Source organism: Ischnura elegans, chromosome 4 (assembly GCF_921293095.1).
Source record: "Ischnura elegans chromosome 4, ioIscEleg1.1, whole genome shotgun sequence".
Classification (NCBI taxonomy): Eukaryota; Metazoa; Arthropoda; class Insecta; order Odonata; family Coenagrionidae; genus Ischnura; species Ischnura elegans.
Window position 1 is genome coordinate 104,424,034 of NC_060249.1, and position 27,728 is coordinate 104,451,761.

At 33.8% G+C, this 27,728-nt stretch overlaps 1 long non-coding RNA gene across 1 annotated transcript in view; it reads right to left on the reverse strand.

Annotated features, from left to right (window-relative positions):
- Nucleotides 1-27,502, reverse strand: part of LOC124156906 — a 352,033-nt gene extending 324,531 nt beyond the window's left edge. The window contains exon 1 of the long non-coding RNA XR_006864426.1: nt 27,456-27,502. This is a non-coding gene — a long non-coding RNA (uncharacterized LOC124156906). The remainder of the gene's footprint in view (nt 1-27,455) is intronic.
- Nucleotides 27,503-27,728: the final 226 nt, after the last annotated feature.

Genomic DNA, 27,728 nt, shown 5'->3' on the forward strand with positions numbered 1-27,728 from the left:
ATGTGGAAATTCCACTTACTTTTTTAAATACATTATTAAAAGTGTTAAATACAAGCTTTGCATTTTCAAAGATCACGTAGCATTTTCATTTCACTTGAAGAAATGGCAAATTAAATACTTGTGCTAATAGCCACAATATATCCTACGATGGCTAAATAAATATAAATCATAAACAGGAAAAATTGATCAAAAATATTTTTGCAAACTAAATGAACCATTATAGATTCTGAAGTGATATAATGCAATACACTACCATAATAAACGCTTGAAACTGAGATTTTGTTGTTTAAACCATGTACAAGAGAACCGGGTTATTGTGACAACATTTCTTGGCAATATTATGTAGAGTAATATTGACGCGAGCTGAAATGTGGCAGTTAAGAGAATCACTTATACAGCAACGACGCGTCGTTGACTGATTGAAGAAGCTCATAAGTTAGGCAGAAAAGGAAAGGAATTGCCACAAAAGCAAGTTACGCTGCACAACGCTCAAAACGCAAGACATCAATGCGTGCTGCATTAACGAATTTGAAGAAAAAATAAATTCAATGAAAAGTCGAAGAAAATCCTGCATCATAGTAGTCTTATGCAAGGGAGGGATAGTCTCCAACTGATAATTTGTAATTAATTGGTGACGTAATATCGACACTATGATATTTAACAAACAAGCCTTAACTAAACCTTACCTTACAAGCTTACACGTTTAACTCACCTTCTAAAGGCGGAAAAAGTACAGAAGACACTGCACACAATTTTGAATTTTCATTCACTGGGGAAAATGTATTAAACTCTTTTTCAACGTGATGAAATAGCACAGAAAGTAAGGTGGGCTGAAAGCAAAAAATATCAGGATCCGGAGGTAAAGAGATAGTAAAATTCTTAGAGATAACATTTAAGGCGTCCTTATTTGAAGGGAAGTGCCTACAAAGCTAAAAATGGCACATTTTCGCGGGTCTACAAAAGGAAAACGGATAAAACACATAAGTTAATCAACCAATAATGCTAAAATTGATCATAAGAAAAATGCACGAAAATATTTAAATTAAAAATTATTTAAAATGTCATATGTTCTAAGCTTCTTTGACACCCAAATCTTCACCTTATACTACAATACTACTTCTACTTATATTACAGTGACCAGCGACAGGGTAAATATTGTGAGTCACATCATGCGCTCTTTCTTTATGAAAAAAAGAGTTGACGTCTGATTTAAGGCTCGGAAGAAAGGATTTGGCACTGTGCATCATTGAGAAAATTAATAAACATTTCAGGTGGCATAACGTTGGTGCCATCCAAAAAATTGACGAGGCAACATAGCCCAAATTTTTTTATTGAACATGGCGATTACCCGCGAAAGGTTTAACGAAGAATTCATTAAAAGTTTTAGCCACGATGTCATTAAGAAAACGTCATAATTTGAATACGTGACTTCTTAAGTTACCATGAGTAAAACATGGTTACTTTTGAGTTGGTTTGTGGAGTGGGAACTAGAAATATAGCTGAGAAAATCCACAACAGTATGTTTTTTGCTTATGGTGTCCAAATATCACAACATATATGTTGTGAATATAGTAAAGATAATGGCGTCATGCATAGTAAAAAATCTGGGAGCTACTTAAACTTTAAAACTATCGTGGGGAACACCGATGAGAAATTTTTGTGGCACAGTCCTGAAGAAGCCAAATTTCGTCATACCTATGGTTGGAAAATTTCTGATAAGGAAACGAAAGCGGGTTTCTCCCTCGTAGTTACCAGACCGTAAACTGAATGCTCGGAAAGCATATTTGATCTGGCGCAGTAGGATTTAATCTTGGAACTAAATAATGTACGAAAGTTAGTGACGCGATTCGTCAAAAACAGCTACGAGTGAGCAAAATGTGTTTCACATCTTCTACGCGAACTAGGTAGGGAACCACGTGTAATTTGAAGACTATTTTCCAGACTTCGACTGTCTGTGAATTATGAAAATATAGCCTTCAGTATGACTTGGAGAACATCATCTGAAAACTGCTTCATATGTCAAGGTCAAACAGGAACTAAAAAATAAGTGACATGCTTGGCCAAATGGATAGACATGGAAATTTTTTCTTCCTTCTATAAGTAAATGGATTCATTGAATGCTTAATGTTTTCAAATCGCCACATCAATGGGAATGCTATTTTTTACGCCATATTTTGTGTGTGAGTGGTATTCTAAGTCATTCTGCCACTCGCCCATCGAGTGGACTAGCGGGTAGCATGTTAAGGAATAAAAATGTGAAACAATGGAAAACTATGATAGAAAACCTTTATATGTGTACAATAATTATAATACTGTGCAGTGGAATACCAATTATATATTTCAGTTATATAGAGTAATACTAGGTGGAGGACTACCGAAGAAAATAATATTATCTTAGAAAAGGCATAGGCATTCTCTTCGAAAATATTAGTGAATAAACCTATACCAATTATAAACTCACCGTTTAAAGTACTATCTGATTACAAAGAAAATCAACATTCTAAGCTTTAAAGTTGTAATGACACTTGTCTTCAGCAAAAAAAACACCGATGAAGAGAAATGCCAAGTAGACTATAAAATAAATGCCCTAAACACGATAGATAAATAGACAAAAGTAGGACAGAAGCATCATTCAAAGCTAGCAATTGTATTGAAAAATCACGAATAAATTTATCATAATTCACCAAAAATATAAGAACTCTAAAATAATGAAGGAAACCTCGAATTTTATATGACAAATCCAAAACGCATTCTGCCAATATTCACTTCCTTCAATTATTTATCTCACAGTTTTATATGCTCTATGAAACTAGAAGCCAGAGATTAGTCTATTCTGGAATTTTTATTTAGAAAACTCAATCCAAAGGTTAACTTGCTCAAGTTTAATGGAAATGGAAATCACATGATTACGGCGTCAAGCATTAGAAAAGTATATCAAAGTAGATTAAACAAAAAAATTTGGTAAATAATCATAATGGAATCAATATAAACCAGTTGAAATTAGAACTGAGTCACCCTCTTTGACCTTTTAATAGACGCAAAATAACAAATATCCGTGACATCCTAGGTGGTGCAATACATTTTCCACTCTAAGTACGCTGGGATTTTAAAAATTCAATTGAGACATATTCACAGGAAACAAGCCATTCATAACTACTTTCTATTATTTTTCGTCGTAGCCTATGGTATTAAGCGTGGAAAATAGAATAAGATATGTTATTCAAGTCAAAAGAACCATTTGTTCGCTGGCCCATGGAATAGGAAAATCTTTCTTGACTTATCGCGGGCCAAAGTTCTTCATTCAAAAAGCACTTTAAGCAGAACATACCTCCCAATTCCCATTATTCTTCTTTCTCGTCGACGGCCAATGTAGTAATCGTTTTAAATTATATAGTACCTCCTTACATTACCCCCAACTATGACGCTTAATTGTTCGAATCGCAAGTCATGCGTATTTACTACTTATTTAAACTTAATCCCGAGTACAAACTTCGGACTATATCTAAATGCTGGACCTACGAGGTGGCCCAAGTAAGGAGACTGGGCTATCTACGTTGGATATATAAACTTCTCATGACTAGCAAAATACGATGCAGGTTCGACTATTACCTATTGACCTAACAAATCAACCTTTGGCTTAGACACCTAGTGAAAGTGTGATACAAACTTTTATGCTACGTTTCATGAGCCACTATTCTTATCAAAACTTACTCTCATCACTTTAAATATCCATAGCTGAATCTAGCCCCTTTCGTTTTGCACCTTCAATTCCTTAAGTAGTTTTAAGACCCCACATGATTTCTACCACATTCAGTCGATATAGCGATTACTTGATATGCTGTTTCCATCTTCATGTTTACTATTGAAAAAAATACGCTTATAAAATACCCAACAATTAGTAAATGTTGTTAGATAAAAAATGCTGAGATTGTATGGCATGCTTAGCGAGATACTGAAAAGAAGAAAATTGGAGTGTATGGCATGTTGCACGGAAATCAATCAGATCACATAGTCACATATAATGTTGAAACTACAGCCAATGCTGGTCACGCTTTTATGTCTCAAAATAAGCTACGAGTAGTCCAATTTATAGCATGGCTTTTGTATAAGACAGTTCATAAATTATTATATTGTGTTTTGTTATCTGAACTTTTGGAAGATTAGATTCGTGTAGTCAAAAAACTACCTGAAGTAACAGCTAACTCAAGGGAATGCTATCAAAAAGCGTAAAAGCTTGATCAGCCTCATTGGAATTAGTAATTCTCTGCTTTTATCAAGCGTTTCAACTCATTTGCCTTCCACATGGTGACTTTCTCGAAACATCCTCTTTGTTACAACTGTTTAGCACTTTCACTCTTCCTTGATCTGAATTTCGACTTCATCACTCCAATCCCATATAAATTGACCTCGAATGAAGACCGACTGTGGAAAATAACCGCTCAGTATTTTCCATCAGCATTTAAAACCTGTTTTGCCTTTGAACTAGGGTATATTTTGTTTTACGGTCCGCAAGGATGGTAATAAGGTATTATCGTTACGTCCTATGATATTTAGCTAAAAATACTAAACAAAATGATTCAGCGAAGAGGTTTACGGTGTTTAAACTACGTGCGTCCATCTGTGTAGACTACAGTTTCTAAGTAATCGATGGTCGACAGTTTCGTAAATAAAATGTTATTTTAAGTGTAAAAATAACTTTTTCTTGAGAGTTTCTTTAATGTATTGTGGCAGATTTCATTGATGCCACACAGTTAATGGCTAATTTAATTACCTGTTTAGGATTGAATTAGCCGTAATTGTGGTAAATGTGACCCTTTATTTGAAAAGGGAAAGAGGGAATTCTCTTGGAGATAGAGACAATCTGGCCCAAGTGGTGTCACATAAGAACAATCACGATAACTTAATAAAATGTTTTTCCTAATTTATGAAGGACAAAGGGTGAAGTTCAACAAACCTATCATTATTATAAATTCACATCAATTTTGCTGCCTGAATGAAATTAACCTACATCTTTCTTTGCTCTCTCATAAACAATTGCTTAAAATATTAAATCATTATCCACCCATCAATCTAGACAATAAAAATGCTAAGAAGGCAATAAGACTCCGGTTGATCTGATTATAACTCATTTTTGTCGCAGTACCGACCTCTTGTAATCCTCCAGTGCATTTTGCGTACCAACGAGCTCTTTCCAATTCTTATCCTGCCCCTAATTCATGATATCACAGACTAACAATTATTTGCTAATTTTAGGCACATAATTGTCGTTCAGCTCCCAAAATTGATAACCATTTCTAATCAGTTGTAGGCAGGTGAAAATATTGTGCTTAAACTTGATAGTCTTTATTGTATATGCTTCTAGGACATTTAGTTTTCTTATTATAACACTTTTATGTGTAGAAAACTGATGTGAGCGGAACATGGTGCATATGTCAATAAAACCTTACTCGGTCAAAATGTGACGGACACGATTTTTCTCTTACTTGTGTTAATTTTAATTGCTTTCGATAGAGCTGGATATGGCTGATGCCATAGATTGTATCATGAAGAAATTATACATCGTCAACAGTCAAATTGTTTGCAAAGTGAAGGTAGAGCTAGGGTTAAATTTCAGACGAGTAAAAATAACATAAGAATAAACCGTAAATCATAAAATGTAGACAAAACGAATTATCTCCCTGTTATAAAAGTTACCTTTCATTACTTTTTTATCGATAGGATTTGGTATTGATTGAAAAATATCCTTCTAGATAACCAGTTAATATCTTACAACTATAAGCATGCTACGTACCCCAAAGTAACATTTCAATTATATTGAGACTGTTATGAGAAAATTTAATAATGCCAAGACTATATTAGACACAATGCGACACACTTGTTTTTCTTATAAGAAAGATAAGTAAATTGAATTCAATAATGAAGATCGTAGTTTGCTTAGAAATGGTAAAGAAACACTTGTATGCAATTCGAATTGGCTTCGCTGCTATGGCCGGAACACATATACCAAAATAAATATATGTGTATTTCAGCATCGAACGTAGCATAAGGTTCAATTTTGTAATGCATAGCATTCGAGCTCAATCGATCATTGAACACAGAACACATTTTTTAGTGTTAGCTCCATAAGAGCAAGAGAAAATATATAATTATAATAAAAATGATTCAAAATTTTAATTGAAAATAATTTTAAGAATGCCCATGATGTTTAATCGAAAAATGGAGCATTAAACATTTGCCTTGAGCAATTTGTTATCCACAGCCAGAAACTTTTTTACAAAACAAATCAGTGGTCATGCATTAATTTTAGTAAGAACAGCTAATAATCTACTTGAAACAGAAAAAAATGTAAGGAACGATACAGTGTTTTCTCGGCGTATAGTCTGCGTGAAGAGTTCTCGGGATCGCCACCGGATCAGACTTGCCCATCGTCTTCAGGGGTATGAGTCTCATTTATTATGCTTGAAGTCTCAGTATGAGTCTCATTGCCCTGAAGACGATGGCGGAGTCGGATATCGAGATGTCGGCAATAATGCAGTTCCTGACCCGGTGGTGATCCCGAGAACTTTCCAAGCAGAGAAAACATGGGTTTGATACAGTTTTTTCTTAAATATTAATAAGAATCATAACAAGAACTAGAATAGTTCGAAGATTCCTAATGAGATTTCGGTGATGAATAACCAAATTATTTTCTCAAAATAAAGTGATTGCTAATATAATTTCACTTTATAAATTCATTAAAAAGAATCTAATACCTTTTACAAATTTACTGATCACTTTTAAGAAAATACTTTTTCCATGATTGATAAAGGCATGCCACATTCTGGCAAGTAATCGTATCACCTTTCCTACTAATGCACAGTTTCGGACAACTTACAATCGAAAGAGAGATTTGCATAACTAGGAATGAAACGTCACGACCCATGTGAAATTGATATCCTTACAAGAAATAGCCAAATACAACTCAGATACACCTCAGCAGGAATTTGTTAATGAATTATTTCAAGTGTTGATAAAAACATTTCTACCAGTAGTTTTTGGCCATGCAAAGTGAAGTTTGACTCATTCAAAAATATGCCATTGTGAGACATCTACGATAAAAACCAGCAATCCCAAATGGCTTACCTTATTTTTTTTACAATATTGACATTCCTGATTGATAAATATGCCGATAATTTGCGGAGGATACTTTCAAAGTGGTGTGGTTAAAAATTCACAACAGAACATATCCAACGTGCCAATACTACGTGGTACTCTCAAATAGCATAAGGAATAATTGAAATAAATTTTGTACCTCAACAGGAATAACTTCAAATCACTGGTTTCCAGTATGTCAATTTGGAAATCTATTTTTAAGTGCGAAGGTCTATTTGTTACTATATTGGTTATACATAAGAAAATATTTTTAATGCTATGGTGATAGTTTTCTTACAATAGATGATGGTCAGAGTTGCTTTCTCTAATTATTTACACACGAAATTTTTATGGGCAGAGAAATTTACCATGTCTTTGGTTTTAATTGCTTTAATTCGGTGATTTATTTTAATTCTAAGATCATATCCCTTGCATATTCACCCTATTACGACTCAGGTATTGCATACCTTGCATATTGACCCTATTAAGAAAATTCATTAGTATACATATCAATACCTAAATTAACCCACGTATTTTCCGTATCGAAAGAAAGATAACAAGATTTTTAGATTGCAAGGCCTTACTGTGTACTGAAGAGGGAAGTACGTTCAGGAAAAGGAGGCTATCAGAATTCTTCTACAGAAGTGCTCCATGGACACCTACCTAAATCGGTAGAATACTGTAACAATAAGCTTTAATGTTATTACCACTGTCTCAAGTTAGCGTAGAAATTACTTATTCTCGCTGATATTGCTGCATTGCCTTATTATGCATAGCTTTTTTCAGTGGAATACTTTGACAACATTTAATGTAAGGTGTGACTAACTTTTATCGATGAAAGATCCAGGATTTGCTTCCTGGGATACAGATATCAATGTTGCCGCCAAAAAATTTATTGGTGTGATATATTAAATATTTTTAAATATTCATAGGAAAAATAAAAACCAAATTCTCTCTGCTACCTGCGTTCACTTTCAAGTAAAAAAAGTAATAATGCGTTCACTTGCAAAGCAATAATTCACTTTCCAATCAAGTACCAGGGCTAATTGAATTTAAAAAAAAGTGTATATGAACTCTCTACTGCTCTTCAATTCTTTAGAAAAGATATTTCGGGAAATCTTCAGCTTTTTCTATCCTTATCTTGAAAAACACAAGGTTGTACTCTAACAAAAATATCTAGACATACGCTTGCATCCCTAAGCAGCGTATAATATATAGAACTTGAATGATGTAGCCATGCATATTCATCAGTTGATAAATGTCGTTAAAAAGATTTTATTGATCCAGATAACTGCCTCTGAAATTGAAACAATAATTTATCTTACATGTTCATATGGTAATTTTCATATTGCCGCAAGGATATTTTGGAGCAATTTCAACTAATTATGTTAGTGTTTTGAGGGAAAATTTCTTTTTCTTTTGCCATGGAAGAGAAGATATAAATGACAAAGAAAGGTCATGCATTTAAAGTTTTGGCTTCCACCACAGTTAAAAAAAATGTGAGTAATACAAGTATTTGATGGTAAACCTGTTGTATTTCGCTTCTAATTAATACCCATCAGAAATCTCCCATTTCTCCATTCTTTGCTTGAGTACAAATCTCGCTGAATTAGCACCTTACCATGAAAATTTAGGCAATTTACTGAAACCGGGTAGCGAAGCAAGTTAAATCAAATTTTATATGCTAAACTAATTGTGTGTATTAAACCCCCAGAAACCACCACAGATTGCAAATGTTTGGTTGATGTTTTGGTGGAATATTTTATACTGGATATGAGGTGTACAATTCATATTATGAACCAATTGATAGTCAAAATCAATTTATCAATAAAAATGATTAAATGTTTTCCAAAATATTCTTCTTAATGATTTCTATATTTTTGATTTTTAAACAAATTCCTAGGATATTTTCCATTCTGTTGTATTCAAAAGAGGTTTTTGGGCGCATCGACGGCCTCTATTTACCGATGTTGATAGCAGCCCAAATTTATGGCATATTGCAGACAGTTCGGAGGAAAAAGAATCCATTGTTTGTCAAATAACAACAAGAGAAGCACACAACTCATTAATATTACCCTTATAGCATTAAAGTAGTCCGTAGATAGACCAGAGATGTGTGTAACTTCAGCTTGTCTTGATGAAGAACAATCTACCCGCAGTACTTTATCGCAATACAGCTGATTTTGAACCTTCGTGTCATTTTCAGTGAAGGTATGACGGTCAACTCTGCATCCCATTGCTTTAATGTGGCAAAGTATAGGGCTCCTTTGCATGTAAATAATTTGATCATTGCTATTTTGTGTTGTTAATCATTGTTGAAAGGTCGTGTCGAAACTATTGTCGAAAATGGCTACTCGAAGATTTTTCGAGAGAATTTCATTGATATACCTTAATACAATATTTCTGTCACGAAATTTCCTTTTGCAGGAAATTAATATTTGGTAAGCTCTAAAATAAGTACAATATCCATTATGTCCTAAGTATTTTGACAAATCATCAAACTCTGAAAATAAATACATAAAACTAAATGAGTCGCTCTATCACGAAAAATAGCTCTCGTTCTCTTGAGAGAATTAGCTGGAAAGAAAAATTTGCAAACTATTTGTAGTAAAAAGCTCATACATGTCATAGGGTGCATATTGCATAAAATTTAAAAAAAAGTCTAAAGGAAGAAAAAGTTATGCTTAGCTAACATGAAGCTTAAAATTAGAGAAATTAAGGGTTGAGGGCGCACTTCCAATTGCTTTGAGTTCCCTATCTCCTATTATTTAACTACCAATGAATATATAACCACTGAATATCCAAAATGAATATTAAAACTTAATATTTTCAAATATCATCAGAACACTGGCGTAGAATTACGAATAAAACGAAAGCTAATTTTTAATTGAAATGCATTACGTTGTTTCAAAACTTGTTAGCTCAATGTTGTGCGTTAAAACTCAACGTCACCTAGTAAAATCATTTGAATGTACTTAACTAATAATATATCAACATGATATTGCTGAAACTGTAATGAAGCTTATGAAATGGAAAGTTCAGTTGATGTTGGTGTAATTTGTAAAGTGACGTGCTTACCTCCCAATGGCTAACTGAATTATGGTAATTATCATCAAAGTGACAGGCTAAATTTACATGTAAAGTTCGTAACTTCAGTACCCTAGTTACCATATTGAGACAAGAAAATGTCAAACGACTATTTACTACCAATATGCGATTGCCGCATGTATTATCGAAGTAATGTAGCAGCACCTTCACATTGCTGCGCGTACTTGGCCAAATGCCTTCAGCCACGCATGTTTGACTTTCTATTCACAGGCATACGAACAATGCAAGGCCCTCTCACTATTCTTCTCTTCCTCCTTTTTCTCCGAGTCTTTTGTATGGTAATGTTTGGTGGAATATTTACCATAGAGATAATAACTTCCCTTTATTTACTTTTCATGAATATTTAGAATTAATATCCACTGTGAAAAAACTTCATAATGACAGTATTTGTCTTCTATAGGGGTAATCTATGTATCGCAGTCGCCTTAGTAGTAAATAAATATTGAACAAAAATAGTAAAGGCTGTCAGAGTGTTTTACGCAACAACGTACATAACCAGGCATTCGTTTCCTTATAACACCGATTACTACTGTCGAATTCCATTTTCATCAAACCAATAAGTGACAATTTATTAGTGTGAGAGGGCTGAAAATTTCCACATGAACTATGCAAACTGCAGTTTCATAAAAATTCACTTCTTAAAAAAACTCACCATATCATTTATAGGGACCTAGGCTCTAATAAAACAGGTAATATTGGTAGAAGAAAGGAAAAGGTCCACTATATGGATTATGAGAGACTTATAGGATATTGCGTAATAAAATTATCAAGACTTAAGAAGGTAGAGTTATTTAGCCACTATTTGAACTCACTGCTACTATTTAAGGAATAAATAGTGGTATTAAGTAAGTGGCATTCCTTAAAAAGTGGCATGTTCCAATATTCTGCCTACCGTGTACCTCACGGTCGAAAAAAGAGAAGAAAAAGCTTCTTGAATCTATGAATAACAAAGGTAGTTGGTGATTTTTCCGTGACAATATCAGCAACAATCTTAATAATATAGTTATAAAAGATTAATATAGAATTTTGAAACTCCACATGCTTGAATGTAATTTGTGATGAATCAGTAAACATATAGTTTCCACGTATATAAAAAACTGACTTCGAAGACGTAGTTTATAGATGAAAAAAATGGCCACATTATCAGCTGCGGTTGAATTGATGGGTAAGAGACCAATAATTACGGATTAGTTGTGTTTAAGAGTAAAGCTCAGTAAATATATCACAGTGGCCTTTTCAGCTCAGGTCAAATTTCAGCTTCGAAGTTTTTAGTTCAGATAGGGACTTAAGTCACACTAATAATGCCTTAATAATCCTTAACCATTACTCAATATGCCAGCTATCCTATATCAATAGTGCATGTCAATTACACAAAAAAATAATGACAAAATCTTGCCTTCTGTTGCATGAAAGACCTATTTTAGTAAATCTATGGTAGACCTATTGTAACTTGGGAACCTCCCCTAGATGTCATTGGCTAAATCTAAGGCTAACATCTTGGATTATGGTGAGAATCTATACATGCTTTTAATACCCACTGGAGGCAACAATACGAGCGTCGTCACTCAATCATGCTGGTTGAACGTCTCATCCTAGTTTATTCTCCGGTCTGCAATTGCCTGAACCCAATTTTAGACAGTTGGCCTTCATGATCTTTCCCGGGTTGAAAGCTTATTTCTTTGCTCTTATATTGTCTCTAAACCCAGCTGACGGGTTATAGTAAATTAAGAGGCTAAAAAAAACTGACTTTAATTTATCTTTTCTTCAAATACTTGAATCTGTCTTGTTGATTAAGCCTACGTATTTTTTATCAAGTGTGACGCAAAAAGTAAAATATAAAAAACGCATCCATGTTCAAATCTTTTTTGCAGGATAATCAACTTAAGAAAATATTTCTTTTGAAATAACTATGAATTCCATTGTACTCAATGTAAAGTAAGCATAATTTATAATAATAGGTAGTTATCTTAACATATATATTTTACATAAACGGTTTTCAAGCTTGGCTAAACAAAATGATTTGTCTTTAAACTGATTCATTGAGAATGTTATCCTTTGCTGAAAATCATTCCAATTACTTTTGATTAAATCCTTCTTTTTGATTTTGAACCCATTGGTTGATTAAACAAAAATTATGAAAAGTCATTCGGAGTCACTGAAGCCATTGCGTTTATTCTGTTTCCTCCATATGTGCAACTTTTGGGGGAAAATGTCCGTTTAAAACCAAATATTTTACAGTCATCGAGCCTGCAGCTTTTGTTTTTAAATAAATGCTCATCAGGCCTACAGTTTGTTCGTCCTCTTCATATAATCCTGAAGAATGTTTCTAGGTGAAGCTTAATATACTGCTTTGCTGGCCGATATGTAGCTCTTACTTGAATACCCTATCCGGAATCGTAAACAGCAATGAAATGAAAATATGTGATATTTTCGGAGTCATCCAGGAATGCAGGTTATGCGTTATAAGAAACAGTTTGTAGGCGGAGCTTTTGCTTGTAGAAACTAATATCTATGAGGGTTTACAAGAAAGTTGCGTCTCGGTGAATTAAGTAGTGTTTAATGGTAAACTAGAATTAAGTTTTAATGGTAAACTAGTCAAAATTATAATACCTAGTGCGGAAAAATAATCAAAATACGGCAATATTATACAATAATACGTAATGATCAGTTATCCTAAGTTGATTCTCAAATAAGTTATTGGGAAAGAGCCTCAAGAAATCTTTTCTCGACTTTGGCCACGATACGTGGCGATTTACGCGATTTATGATGGATTTGCTTGTCTTGCAGCATGCATTTTCTGATTAGTTACAGCCAAAGTGACTGTAAAGAAAGGTAAGGTTTATATTTTTACTCACTTTAGGCAAAAAGGATTAGTGTAAATGCTGGATACTATGTTTTAAGTTCTAGTTACGTCGAATGCATTTACGACTGCTTAACCTAGCGGTTGGAAGGTTATGCATCATACAACGATATCAGGAATCACATCTTATAATGCCTGCTCATATAGCAATTCAAATATAATATAAAATTGAAATTTTTAGACGATGATATTTAAGTCCTGAGATTTATTCAAGCCACTTAATATTTATTGAATACACATGTGGATTGCTACATTTGTGACATCTGTACTTAAAAGAGTATAAATAAAAAACCTCAAAAAAAATGATTTTGACATCCAAAGTATCATTAAATGCTGTTAAAACCATTTTAAGTTAGATAAATACAATGTGAAACGCGTTAAAGTAAGTTTAATCATTCAGATTTTCCAGTGCTACCCAAAAATGACTGGTACTTTTACAATAGCGGTACTCTATTAGCATATGATCAAACCTACTAATGAGTTTGTAAATACGGTCGCAATTGACTTGTTTGTAAACCCCCATACACCAGAAATTTATAAAGATTATGGTGACGTGCATCAAGAAAAATGCGACAAAAATGGAATGCATGCAGATAATTATGGATATGTTAGAGATATGGAAGAGAGTAAATAAACAATCAATGAAAAAAAATTCCCGAAATAAACCCATACCATAAACTCAATATTCTGGTCAATAAATAAGTGACTCACATATCTCTTTATTCTCACCCACAGGGAACTGAAAATTGAGAGAATGTGGCGATAAATTATGAATTAACGTTATTTTACTCCTAGTAGTCGCAAAAAAGTAACCAAATTTGGATCAATTTGGCGGGAACAACCGTATAGTTATACTTAAGCTTTCCTTAAAAAATTTAAAAAGATATAAGTTTTGAACGGCAAAAATTCTCGTCTTCTCCGGCATTCAAGTTCATAGTCTTGGAATGGGAAGCTGCCTCATCAAAACGTAGGCTTCAAAATTCGTCCAAACGATTCCAACCATAAGGATATTAAACAAAAGACTATTATCGAAACCATAACCCCGTGTGACACCATTGACTAATTATCGTCTGCTGCAATTCGAAAAGTTTTTATAACTTCCTCTTTGGGAATTTTACGACTTCCAGAAGGTAGCTAAACAATCAATAAATCTGTCCTAAAATTCCACTTTCTTTTACCACAAGTACACTTTTGTATATTAATGCCACTAATACATCGAGATAAACCTTAAAATAGATTAGGATATAAACCTTGTAGGTAAGGGATGAAAGTACCTCATGCTCTTAGCCAAATAATAGAGATTAAATCTGTAGGCATTAAATACTCTCAATAGTAGCATAGCTCCTGGTGAAGGCGCTATACATATTAAGCTGAAACAAATGGGTTTGAGGATTTCATTGGTATTAAGATATAAGAGTATGGATAAGAAGGAATGCCAAAACAGAGGCAATCATTGTCCATTTGTCACTTGCCAAAAAAATTAGGATTTATAAAAAAAATAGCTGCTGTGATTTGCTGACAACATAGGAGTCGTAGCCAAGAAAGAGAATTGATGGAGACTTAGGCAAATATGGAACGGGTAATGACCAGATATCAGCTGAAAATCAATAAAAGTAAGACTATGGAATTAGTATGCAGCAAAAGAGATGTGTCTAAGGCAAATATTAACTAGCGCAGGCGAAGAGGACTTTCCACATGAACATGATCTTCTTACAGCTGAGAGTAAAAGCATATAAGTGAGGAAACAATTCATCAGATGCTGCATGTGGAGCATTTTTCTCTATAAAAGTGAGACTTGGACGTTGACAGTAGCAGAGAAGACAAAGATAGAAGTACTCAAAATGTGGAGCTACCGAAGAATGATGAAGATAAAATGGATCGACCGTGTAAGTAACAAGTATATCCTTAGAAGGGCGGGAAGAAAGAAATGCCTTAGAGAAATCTAAAGCAGACAGGGGGGCAACTTAGTTGACCACATGATGAGGCATGATTTCCTGATGAAAAAAATCGTAGAAGGACAAAAGGAAGGGAATAAGGGCAAGGAACGGCCTCAAATGAGTTATATAGAACAGGTTATAAAGGATTTAAAAGAGAAGAAATATATTGATATGTAAAGGCTGGCGGATAGGAGAGAGGATTGGAGAGTTACGTTAAACCAATCTTGGGATTGTTGACTAACGATGATTATGAAAACTATATTCATGCCTATACTACTATATAGTTTTTAAGCGTGATTTTTTACAATCAAATTGTAAAAGAAGCTCATAACGTTTGAAAACCAAATTTTATGAAGAATATTGGGCCGCGCTAAAGAAAGAGTAAAACGGAGAATAAGAAAAAAACAAAGTGATGAGAATTGTGCAAAGATTCATATATCATGGGAACCATGCGAAGCAGGAGATTAAAATGGCCGGGCCACGTCCAGAAACAAGTTCTTAAAGGGAAACCAGAGGGTACAAGACCGGTAGGAAGAAGAAGCACTGCAGGCTAAGACGAAGAGAATGCCCTGGATCGACGAAGTAAAGTAAAGGGATATGAAATAAAGATGGGAGCCTAGCTGGCGACCATAGAATGTGGATGCGCTTGGTTGGTGAGGCCAAAGGTCATCTAGGTTTCCAATAACCGTAGGAGTAAGTAACAGATTGAGATACGGAAATTTAGAAGCAAGGCGTTAGAAATCATTGGTTTGAGAAAAGTACATGAAGCTATAACGTTAGCACAGCTTTTGAAATGGAGAGCAACTGAAAATGCATGATTTGGAAAAATATGGAAATTCAAGACGAAATTATTCGGTGTGACTGGGGCATTGTTTACGGTTATACAACATAAGCAAGCCTGAGAAAAACACTTGTGAACCGAGTGTTATCAGATGGAGCACATATTTTAGAGGAGTTTGATGATCAACAAAAAGAAAGTAATCATACAAGCAGTAAGTGATTTGATAATCTAAAAATGGTAATACTAAACAGCATAAGAAGAGATATTTTCAAAACGATAATCAACGGGTTGAAAGAGGCATTTTAAATATACGATTGCTTTGATTTTGATAATTTTACTATTGACAAAATATGCAAATAAAATTAAATCAACTAACTATACCCGTCTTTCATGTTCAATTTTAAGCTAATTTATTTACCTGAGACATTATCAACAGAGCAATAGGCGAGGATAACAATAACTTGCAAAGAGGGACGAAGTACGCTTTACAAGAAATTACCTAAAAGCTATGGGATAGACGCGCGAGATTTTGTCGAAGTAAATGAAACCATATTATATTTTAATGTCCCAGTCCTTGCTGAAAAGGAGAATTATATAAAAACATGTTTAATTATAAACTACCCGTTTCCAAGCGATGCCGCACCGCGACATAACCGGTAGAATAAACTTACCCATATGAAATTACATAGTTTTCTATTGAACATATGTATTACATGAAATCACGCCGCAAAGAATTTCTCTGAGCCCTACTTCAGTTTAGAATAAAAAATTAAGAAACGTAAAATTAAATATATAGATAGAAATAAGAAAGGCCACGGAGGTAGTTTAGTAGATGAATAGGGAAATCTTGTGAAAAAGATGCATCACTGCTTTGAGAAATCTTCTTAAACCACTCTATTTGATAAGGAGGGAGTTTATAATGGGTGTTTAGGCTACTACATATTTAATATTTAATCCTTATTCGTAATATTGGTAAAAGCGCTCGTAATAATTTCTTAAGTTGCCATATCCCCAGTGTCAAGTATATTCGTCATATTTTCATCTCAGCGTGACATTATCAATATATAACCAAAATGTATAACACCAATAATAGAAAAAACTATTAGGAATTCTTATATAATAAAAAGGTTTGGGGTGAGGAACGTTGCAAATATTTAAAATGACAATCTAGTGAAAGATTTTCACAACGTAAATCCTGCTGCTTGGGGTACTGAGAAGATGTAAAAAAATATAAGCTATGGTACAAAAATAAATAAGAATCACGACACCGGCGCATAACACAAAACTGCTCTTTTTAAAAGACAAAGCAAAAATGAAAAAATATTTCCATTAACTTAACTTATTCCACAAACCAAATGTATGAACTATGTGTTGACTGTGTATGGTCAATATGTATGGACTGACCAAAGCATGGTAAAATTTGCTATTGCGCCAGGCTTTCCTTTAAAATACATGCACAATTTTTATTAGTATAGTAGGTAATTGCCAATATTAAAGTTCAACTTTTTCATGCCATAAATGAGACATTGATTCCAATAGGGATGTGCGAGTAGCACCTTTTGATCTCGAGTCGAGTTGAAAACTACTCGCGAGTATCGAGTCGAGTCGAGCATGATAATTTCTGGACCAGGCAATACAAAACTGCAAGCTCCAATATATTATCATTTTTCCATTCCCATTATGAATTTTCTATTCTAAATGCTAAGTTGGGTGCAAAAAGGAAAATATAATGAGGAACGTTTATGGTAATTGTGTTGGAATAAGGAGATAAATGAAACATTAATGTGTTTAAAAAAATACCATAGGCACAGTTGAAATGAATTAACCTCTAGGAATATGCCGAAAATTTAGGCAATATATTTATCAAAACTGCTAGGAAGTGCCCTGAGTAAAAGAATTTACACAATTGCAATAAATATTGCATACATAAATGAAACATGTAGTATTTAATCTTCACAAATTCACATGCAGGAAAACCAATTGTTCTACATGCTCAGGCAGCAGGTTTTGACGCCTCCATGTTACAGTTTTACTGCCGGTAGAAAATTGTCTTTCGCTATACACTTGTGTGGCTGAATAACTACTTTCCCGACAAAACTGCAAGATTTGGGGAACCTTGGGAATTCTTATTAAAAATTATATCAACGATTTTTATGGATCTTTAATCTCCATGGAATTTAAGTGGGCAAAGCAAACGAACTATAGAACTTAACTTTAGCTTTGTGGACCAAACATTTTCCTCTTTATTTTTGATTTTGTTTAATCAACCTTAGAAACTCTTGTTTTGTAAGTTCAAGAAGAAAACTAAATGCAACAAAGGAATAAACTAAAATTAACTTCGGAGTAGGTAGTAACCAAATAAGCTAAAAGAATGCACCACTTGTGACGTCAAATGCCGGAAAAAACCGGCATTGTCCGCTAAAACCTTAAAGTTTTCATTTTTTTCTTTGAAGTTGTCTTTGAATTTTTCTTTCTCTCATAAATCTTAAATTTTTTTTTACGTATTCTTTCGGCTTTTGAGTGATGAAGGTTGGGTGGGGCATAAAATTATCGCATAAGAAAGCACGAATGAATGAAGCAGCGGTCCACTCCGAATACGCCGCCGGGTCGGAAGACGATCGGACGCCGCTGCTGACGAAAAGGTATTCGACTACCAGGTTAACTACTAAAATGCAAACAACAAGCTGAAAATCCTAGGTCAAGGCATTAGAATGGCTTATTGACTTAAATAACGATGTGATTACATGAGTTTTATGATAGCGCTTCCTGTCGGCAGATTGCTGGTCCTATTGGCCTGGTCAACTCTGTAACCGAAACTGCTCGACTCGACTCGACATTTGTAATGCTACTCGAAACACTCGAGTCGAGCACCAACTACTTGACTCAGATTTTCGAGCACTTTCACACCCCTAGATTCCAAAGATACAAGAGATTACATTTTATGTTTAATGTAGACAATAAATTATCTACAGTTAAAATTATGCAAGGGAATTAATTCAGTGTTTAGAGCAGCTGCGGAGTTCACCCATTATTTATGTCGTGAGCACGAAAATCAGGAATCAAGGGAGGGATTTCAAAGAAGTCTTACCATCAATATCGAGGAAATTATTTTTGAAAGCACATATTGTAATCCAGTTTTCAGTAATGAACTATTCTTGGTCGTGCAAGATGTGATTGTAACAGCAATTCTCTATTACAACTTCTAAGGCTAACTTTCCTAAAAAATAACCTAAATTTTATAGAAAAATTAAGTTAAAAAAGAGAAAGCAAAACAAAATATTACTAAAGCAGCATGTGAGAAAAAAGCATTTGGAATGCTACTTTACATCAGATCATGCACATCACACATTTGTAAAAAAATAAAAATTTTCAAACCTCAAATTGCAAAGATGAATCGCAGAAATAACCTGAACAGTTCTGATATCCAAGGTGAGCAGAGAGATCATGAATTAAGTGAAGGGTCTCAAAGGTTTCCGATAGCTCACTATTCTTGTTTGTGCAAGAGGGAATACGATTGTAACAGCTGGTAAAAATGATAATTTGGTGTAAAAAGTGTTCCAGATTATTTTATTCTTCCTTTTTATATTTCACGTTTGTTTAAACGACATACACGCAACGTGAATAAACATTTATCTTAATAGCACTGAAACAATCGTACACCGTTAGAAGTAGAACAAGCACCATTATGAATTGTAAGTTAGCTATGTGGCAATAACGTACCTGGAATTTTTATCAAATGAATGCTTTCGAATGGATGATTAATTAATACATGCCATTTCAGCTGTGTTTACTTACTGATTGCAAATCATCAAGTGTATCATATAAATATCACGAACGTAAGAAGAGAAACACATTTTTTACAACTCCTGAATTGTAATAAATGTCAGAAACTGCGCAGATATCAGGAAGAGTACGGCATATCCTTAAAATAAAAATGTTGAGGTGATAAATAAATTACACTATAGGCAATTCGTGTACAACGAGAGTAAAGTAACAGGATAGAAGTGAAGTGGAGACCTAGAATTCCAGTCACTTGATAAAATCTCATAACCTAAGAAAGAAAAAATTAAACATAATTTGAGCCTCTGTTCACCAGAAAATGACCTGTGAAGATGAAAAACAGCATCAAAATTGATAAACGACTTGTAAAAGATATCAAAATGAAAGTTCTTGGTCTTACTCACGAATTCCATTCTCTAGCTATTGTTAATAAAACATAGAAAAGCCATTGCAGCATTTGCCGGTGATAAAACAGTAATAGCAGATATAGGGAAATAAATGAAGAATATCCTCTACAAAATCAAAGGAATAATGGTCAGGAGTCAAATGAAATCATTTAGACACACACTTATGCATCAGGTTAGAGGAGGCCACGACCAACATCTACGAAGACAAAGGCTTGAGGAGGTGAAAGCGTTGTACTTAATGGAAAGTATAATAACCAGAGGTGGATGAAAAAAAAGATAGAGTGAGTACAATACAAAAATCAGAGAATAATCAAAGATACATCGCTTTTTAATAATATGCAGACACTCTTATACCCCGTTTTACGAATGGAGATGGGTCGGTAAAAACTTGCAGGGCTGGAACACGCAAAGTAAGCTCCATCCTTTGCTTCTACGCCACAAATAACCGACAAGTGAGGACTAAGATTCGACCGGGCTAGCGAAATAGGACTAAAAGTCCAGATGCGAATGCACTGACATTAGAAATAAATTGAAGAAACATTAGGGCGAATGAATGTTTTCTTCCAGGTTCCATGGCGAGGTTTCTCCTGTCTTTAGATTCATATTTGGGCTCATCATTGAAGTCTCATGAAGACTCCGTAGCCAAGTTGGTGTATTCCATGCGCGGTAGATGGGTTGAATTTATGGGAGGATTCGAATCCTAAGTGATCATGCTTTTTCATTTTGTAAAAGACGCTTGCCGCGGCTTATTTCTTTTCAGTGAATAAATCTAATTTGAAATATATATGCTATCGTAGATAGACTCATCATTTAAATAAATTAATTGGTTAAAAAATTTTCAAAATTAATTTTTTCTGGAGCGATTTTCATCTGTTGTATAGATTCAAAGAAGGAATCAAATAAATAAGTATGATTACTTAGGATACGAACCCTCTCAGAACTTCACCGCAACTACGCACATGGACTAAACCTACTCGACCACGAAACCACGTCTTGATGAGGCATATACGGTGAATCCGAGTATGAATCTAAAGAGAGAAAAAACCACGCCACGGACTCCGAAAGAACACTCTGACGGCCCGACATTGTCATGGATGGATGTAAGTTTTCTCGGTGCATTCTATCCGTCGGGGCTTTTGCCTCTAGAGTTTGACTGTCGTTTTGCTATCCCAGTCGCATCCGCGTCCGTCCTCCTCGCCTCTACTTACTCTTACTCCTGTGGCCGTTGTAAACCTAAGTGGTCTTTGGCCTCACCAACCATGCGCCTCCATGCATTTCTATCTTCTGCCAGCTCTATGTCTGCTCCCATTCTTCTCAATTCCTTCGTCATCTCGTCAATCCATCGCATCCTTGGTCTTCCTAGCGGTCTCCTACCCTCTGGCTTGCCTCTTAACACTTGTCTTATCATTTCTCTCTCATTTCTGCGTTGAATGTGGCCCAGCCACCTCAACCTCCTACTTTTTACTACGCCCACAATATCTGGCTCCCTATACAATTCTTTCAATTCTCTATTCTTCCTTATCCTCCATTTATCTCCTTCTTTTATCGGTCCAAAAATCCTTCTCAATATCTTATTTTCGAAATTACTGAGGCTCTTCTGAGATTTTTTGGTGAATTCCCACGTTTCTGATCCATATATAACTACAGGTTGTACTATGGTTTTATACATTCTTATTTTAGTGGTTTTTGATAGAATTTTGCTTTTACATAATTTGATTAGGCTCCAGTATGATATTTCAGCAGCTGCGAGCCTCTTACGAATTTCAATGTCTTCTCTATCATTGTTTGCTATTCTTACTCCAAGATATTTAAAGGTATCAGTTCTCTGGAACCTGTAGTTTAAGACTTCTAAGTAGTCTTCTTTATCGTCTTGTCTACTAATTTTCATGTAGTTGGTTTTACTTTCATTTATTTGTAAATGGAAGTAAAACCATCTCCTCGCCTCTAGTCGGCGTAAAAGCAAACGATGCAGCATACCTCATGTGCTTCTCGCAAGTTTTCACTTATTCGGCCCCTTAAAACGGGGTATTTGGTTATCTACATATCACTGAAAACGAAAGTACAGCTGGATAAATGGACTATAAATTAAGAAATTTAAAAGAGGGATGAGAAGATCCATCTAGACATGAATAATGTTTGAGGTAGGGCAATAAAAGGTGAAAACGTTCGGAAAATTGAGTGAGGAATAGCGATGATGAACTTCATAAAAATGCAAAGGGATTCAGAAGAGCTAGGAGTTTTTTAAAAGGTATTTTGAATACTTTCTCTAGCAAATGGGGCAACGTATCGGCCAAATTATGAGGCAAAATTGTCTAAAAAGACGATTAACTGGGATAAAAAGAACGGGAGGAACGCAAAAAAAAGGCCTACTATGATAAACGCAGACCTAGGGTTGACGATGCACTAAAAAAATAAACAATGTCATGAATATATTAACTAATGGTAGAAATAAGTGTATAAATGCGTTATACCAGAGGGCTACTGATCAGTGATGATGACAATGGTGAACTTGCTTACAAGCACTTTTGCGGAAACCAATATATTTATCAGACAAAAAAGTCATCACGCTCGCTAAAAGGATTTTTGTCTCTATTTTTTTCGAATTACATTGAACTATTTATCCATTGCATGAAAATGATGTTTTAATCACCTCTCAGAGTTTCCGTTTGTTTTACAATGGATGAGTTTGATGAAAAGGAAGGTCCAACCTACACACCTTCTAATGGAGGTAGTTAAGGTAACATTTTACTTCCTCAGTGTTATTTTATTGCCCTATGTAATCATCAAGCACGCGATTTGTGGGTATCAAATGATTTTCTCAGAATATTCTGTTGATGATGATTTTTTTAGCTTAAAGTCATCAAAATAAATTCTACTTTGTGGAAACGAGTACATGTTCCCTGGTATTTTAATTTATTGAAGTAGAGACTATTAGTATTCATTTCAAGAAATGTTCACAGTGTGAATTCAAATTAATCGTGCTTACGTGAAGATTACTTGATGATTATTCTGTCCCGTTTTGGTTTTGAAGAATTGTATGGGTTTATTCAACGATTTTCTTTACGACCCCATACATTATTCCATATTCAAAGTTCTATTGGTCATGACATCATTAAAATCATGTAAAAATAATTGTAAGTTCTTATCTCTATCGCAAGAAGGCATTTCTCAACGTTGAAATTGAATCGATAGAAAAATATTCCTATTGTAAATGTCTATGTTTTCCCAAAATTGCAGCCATTTTAGTGATAACATATGGAGTCCCAATAATGTCATTAATTTTTTTCTTTGCATTATGTTCCATACAGAGCATTATATAAAACGTAATTTTGGAGAAATTGGCTATACCTTACGTAATTGACTCTGATTATTTTATCTTTTTTCCTTCAGGACCTGCATGAGAGCTAACAGCAGATGAGCTATTTGCGATTCATGGATAATAATGGTACTGTCATCGGATTTTTCTCTAAGTACATGGAAGATTTTTATAACCAGTATTCTTTTATTTGAGTGGATATAGGTAAGACTATGTAAGTGTATTTAAAGCACAGCTAACCAATTAAGAAGTTGTCGAATGAATGAAAATAAAATTACTTTACAAGTATATATTCAGAATAATAATTTATCTTTTCAAAGCAATTTTATGGAGCCCCGCTTCAAATGTGTAGTAACAGTATTTGACATTACAAGAGAAAATCTTTATACTTGGAGCAGCCTAATTCTTCAGTGGTCTAAATTATTACAATAAGTGTGGCAAATTTGATCTTTTTCTTGGTGCAGAAAAGTATACATGGTATTGCCCTTTTATCCATTCTCTTCAAAATATTATGCCTATGAGGACAATAGCAAATTGAATTTATTACTTCTTTACAGTCCTCGTTGATCTGTCCTGGGTATACGTGAGGCAAGTAATTTTCTATTTAGATAACATTCCTATTAGATGTGGCAGTACAATCTACCTACTCCTCTACGTGTAAAGATTTTTACATAATATAAAAATAATTCATAGTTATTTTACAGTTCCGAAAATGAACAAATTTAGCTACTCTGAATGCGTATTCCCACAAATTTTCGTGCCTCTGAATACAAGGTATACGAAAAAATACTCAGTATTTGTCTTGAAACTACATACTAAGCTTTTTACGGTATTTTCGTCCATTTGAGCCGGCAAAAAGTAAATGAAATCCTCTCAAGTTTTTATAATCATTAACTTTAACCAAAGAGCCCCTAATTGGTCCTTCAAACCCGTTGCTCCAAAAATTGGATGGCAATATTCAAGATACAGAATCGATTCATCGGTACTGGAAAATGATCACAAATTTTGGTTTCCAAGTCCAAGAAATAGGCCAGAAAAAAATATAAAATTACCTACTCGGTTTAAAAAGGCTAAAATAACCTTATTACAAATTTTTTAATTGCTCGACAAATTTTCATTCCTGCAGTCATCAACGTGTATTACTTCCTCGTTTATGTTTCTCTTATCATTCAATATTGCTTTCTGCTTATTATATGCTCGCAATGATGATTAGCTCGATGGATTCTACCTTCTTCCTTGAATTTTATTTTGTTTTTTGCTATGAAGCAATTATGTTAGTGATTCTTCTCTCGTCTTCTTCTTGATTTTTACATTCATGGGTTTTGATAATTTGAATTAAACCTCTTCATTGAGGTATCTCCTTCTTTCTGGCGCTATTAATACGATTTGATGCTGCAAGGAATAGGTCATGAAACGGTTTAATTTATGCAGTCATACTTATGAATGCAAAGATTTGGAGATAACTTAACGAAAAAAAATACTAATACTTTAGTCATTCCAGCATTAAATTACAAACAAATTATAAATTCAAAAAACTGATATATTCCAAAATTATAATCAACTCATTTTCACTCTCCAACCACTCAAGTAATCTGATCTGACGTATTAAAAAAAACCGTAACTGTAATTCAGTAAACCGGTGCTAACATTTTTGAGCGAATGATTCACAAAATTATGTAATATGCTAATTAAGGTCGTAATTAATGCTGGAAAAAAGTACTTGTATGACTATTTGAAATAATATGGAAGGATATTTCAATTACGAAATTACATAAATGAGGCTAATTTGAATTAATTAAAACCGCAGGTGCTCAAATTGAAAAATAATGATAGTAGAGCAGACTTATTTAAGATAGAATTTATATGCAGGAATAGAGTAATACTTTTCATTTGGCACACATATTTATATTGCAAAAATTATTAATTATTATAATATCTCATATTGTATTGTTACTCAATTGGATTTCCTGCTATGAGATTTCACAAGGTTTATAATGAATATCAGCCAATAATTCTACCTTAATAAGATTGCATTGCTTTTCTTATTAAATGCTCATACTTTAGATTGTTAGTAACGGTTAACTCAAAACAAGTATAATTTTTTATACTATTCGGAACTTTTGCAAAAGTTGCCAGGTGATCAATTTGATATCTGAGGGCAAGTTCACGTTCTACCGTAATACCATTTACAGAGCTATAGATGTTGAACAGTTTTCAGCAGGTTTCATCTGAGAGAAATTCATTCAAAAATGTTATCTACCTGGATTATAATTTTTTCGATTCTTTAACCATGGAATTCGCAAGAAAAGAGGAGAATCTTATCAAAAATTACTGTTTATTTTAATGTGATGATTTATTTAATGCGTGAACACTCGACTGAAAAAATTGAGTGAACTTATCATAGAGTTAATTAATAATTATAAATTAGCGGAAGAAGAGGGAAAGATTCTAAATGATAATCCTTTATTTTTAAGCTTAAAAGCCTTCAGTATGGACGAGATATTTTATCTCTATTGATTGTGTACATTAGGTATTTTTGTTCTATGTAACCTATCACAGAATAAAAAATGCTTCGGTGGTATTTCTACATTCTGCGAATGATGCGAAAGCATTTAAATAAAATAAAGCTCACTGTATCACTTACTCTACAACATTACTTCTCTTCCATTTCTGACGGATGTAAAATGATGCAATAATAATAATATACAAAAATAGATTTATAATAGTTCATGAGCGAGGCTAATGAAACTATATCAGTAATTAAAGAATAATGCAGAGTTCTAAGTGGATATTTATGCACGTGGAAGAGGTTCATCTTTGAATACTAACAAGGTACATTTGTTATGTTTTGAATCTACAAAAAGACAGCGTTTTTTAACGATATGGAATACTAGCTTTCAGAAAATCATTAATTAACCACTAAGGGAGGACATAAAGGGTGCAACTGTTTATAATTTATTTTTATCACTACAATATCTTCCTCTAAACCCAAATTGAAAGCCATATTACCGATACGGTCAATGAAATGAAAACCCAGTATTTAAATTTATTTTCCGAGAAATTAATAACCATAATTAACTGTAAAATTCACGTCCCCTGGTATTTTATCATTGTCAATAGTAATCAGGGTTCATTATTAAATTTTATTATTAAAAGAAAATTAAATACTAATACCAATTCGGTTCCTCGAGTATAGACTACAATTTGACGGTTTTCTATAAATTTAGATCCCAAGAACTAATTTGTGTTTGTAAGCCCGATATTAAGGAAATAGCAATATTGGGCCGTAAGTAGGCCCGAGGTTCAGATTTATGGTATATCGCTGATTTTTTCACCAATCCATATTACGATTGATAGGTGGATATTTGTAAGGCCCAAATATGATTTCATAAAGATGCAATATAGCATTGTTCAACTTTACTTACGTATGCTTGAAGCTTTTGTTACTATTCGTATATTGATACTGCAAGCAAAAGTATATTTTTTCGGTAGATTATCATTCAAATGAAACTGATTAAATTTTCAATAGTATTCAATGCTTTACTCCACACATATGTTTAATGCTCAAGAAATCCTATATCTCCATTGTAAAAAAAATTAAACACAACCAAAAATAAAATTCAGCCCTATTGAACATATCAAAAGTGATAGTTACCCCTTTTACGGTGTCATTTATCGCTTAGAAGAGAGCACGGCGTTCAATAAACACTTTATCGCGGCCACTTAGGCACATGCGAAGGTATTAAAAAGCATAATTACTGCGTAGGAAAAAGGAGATATTTATTGAGCCTAAATATTTCACCGATTGAGTGTCAATTGAAATGAGGAAAGCTATGGGGATTTTTCCATCGATACATAAAGAGCTTCTAGGTTTTTCAATTCTGAACGCATGAAATAAATCGATTGGTCTTAACCGCAGGAAGTCATGCCTTCGCATTTTTCTTACCTCAATTTTCACGCAAACCAAAACTCGGCCTACTCAGAGGCTATGTGCTAAGTGCTTATTTTCTTTCATATGCATTTACCGTTATTTATTGTTTGCCAAGTTATCGTTGATCTCAAGCTTAGAGAATATTAAAGGTTATTCGGGAATTGTGATACCATGGTATTGGAAATGCTTATGAAGGTGACTTACCTATGAAAATGGCAGCTCACAAGCATGAGATCCTTATCATCCTAGCTGAAAAAATAAAATATTCACGAATGAATGATGAAAAAGGTGAAACTTTTATATAAATAAAAATATTATTTAATTTTAGCTTAAATTAGAGATGGGTAAAAAATAATGGAAGTACCAGCATGAATGTAAAAATATGATTCATTGTTGATAAACATTGGTTAGTGCAATTAAAGTCTATTGCCTGTGAAGCAAAAAAAGCTATCCTAGGCAAGGAGATAATTTACTTCT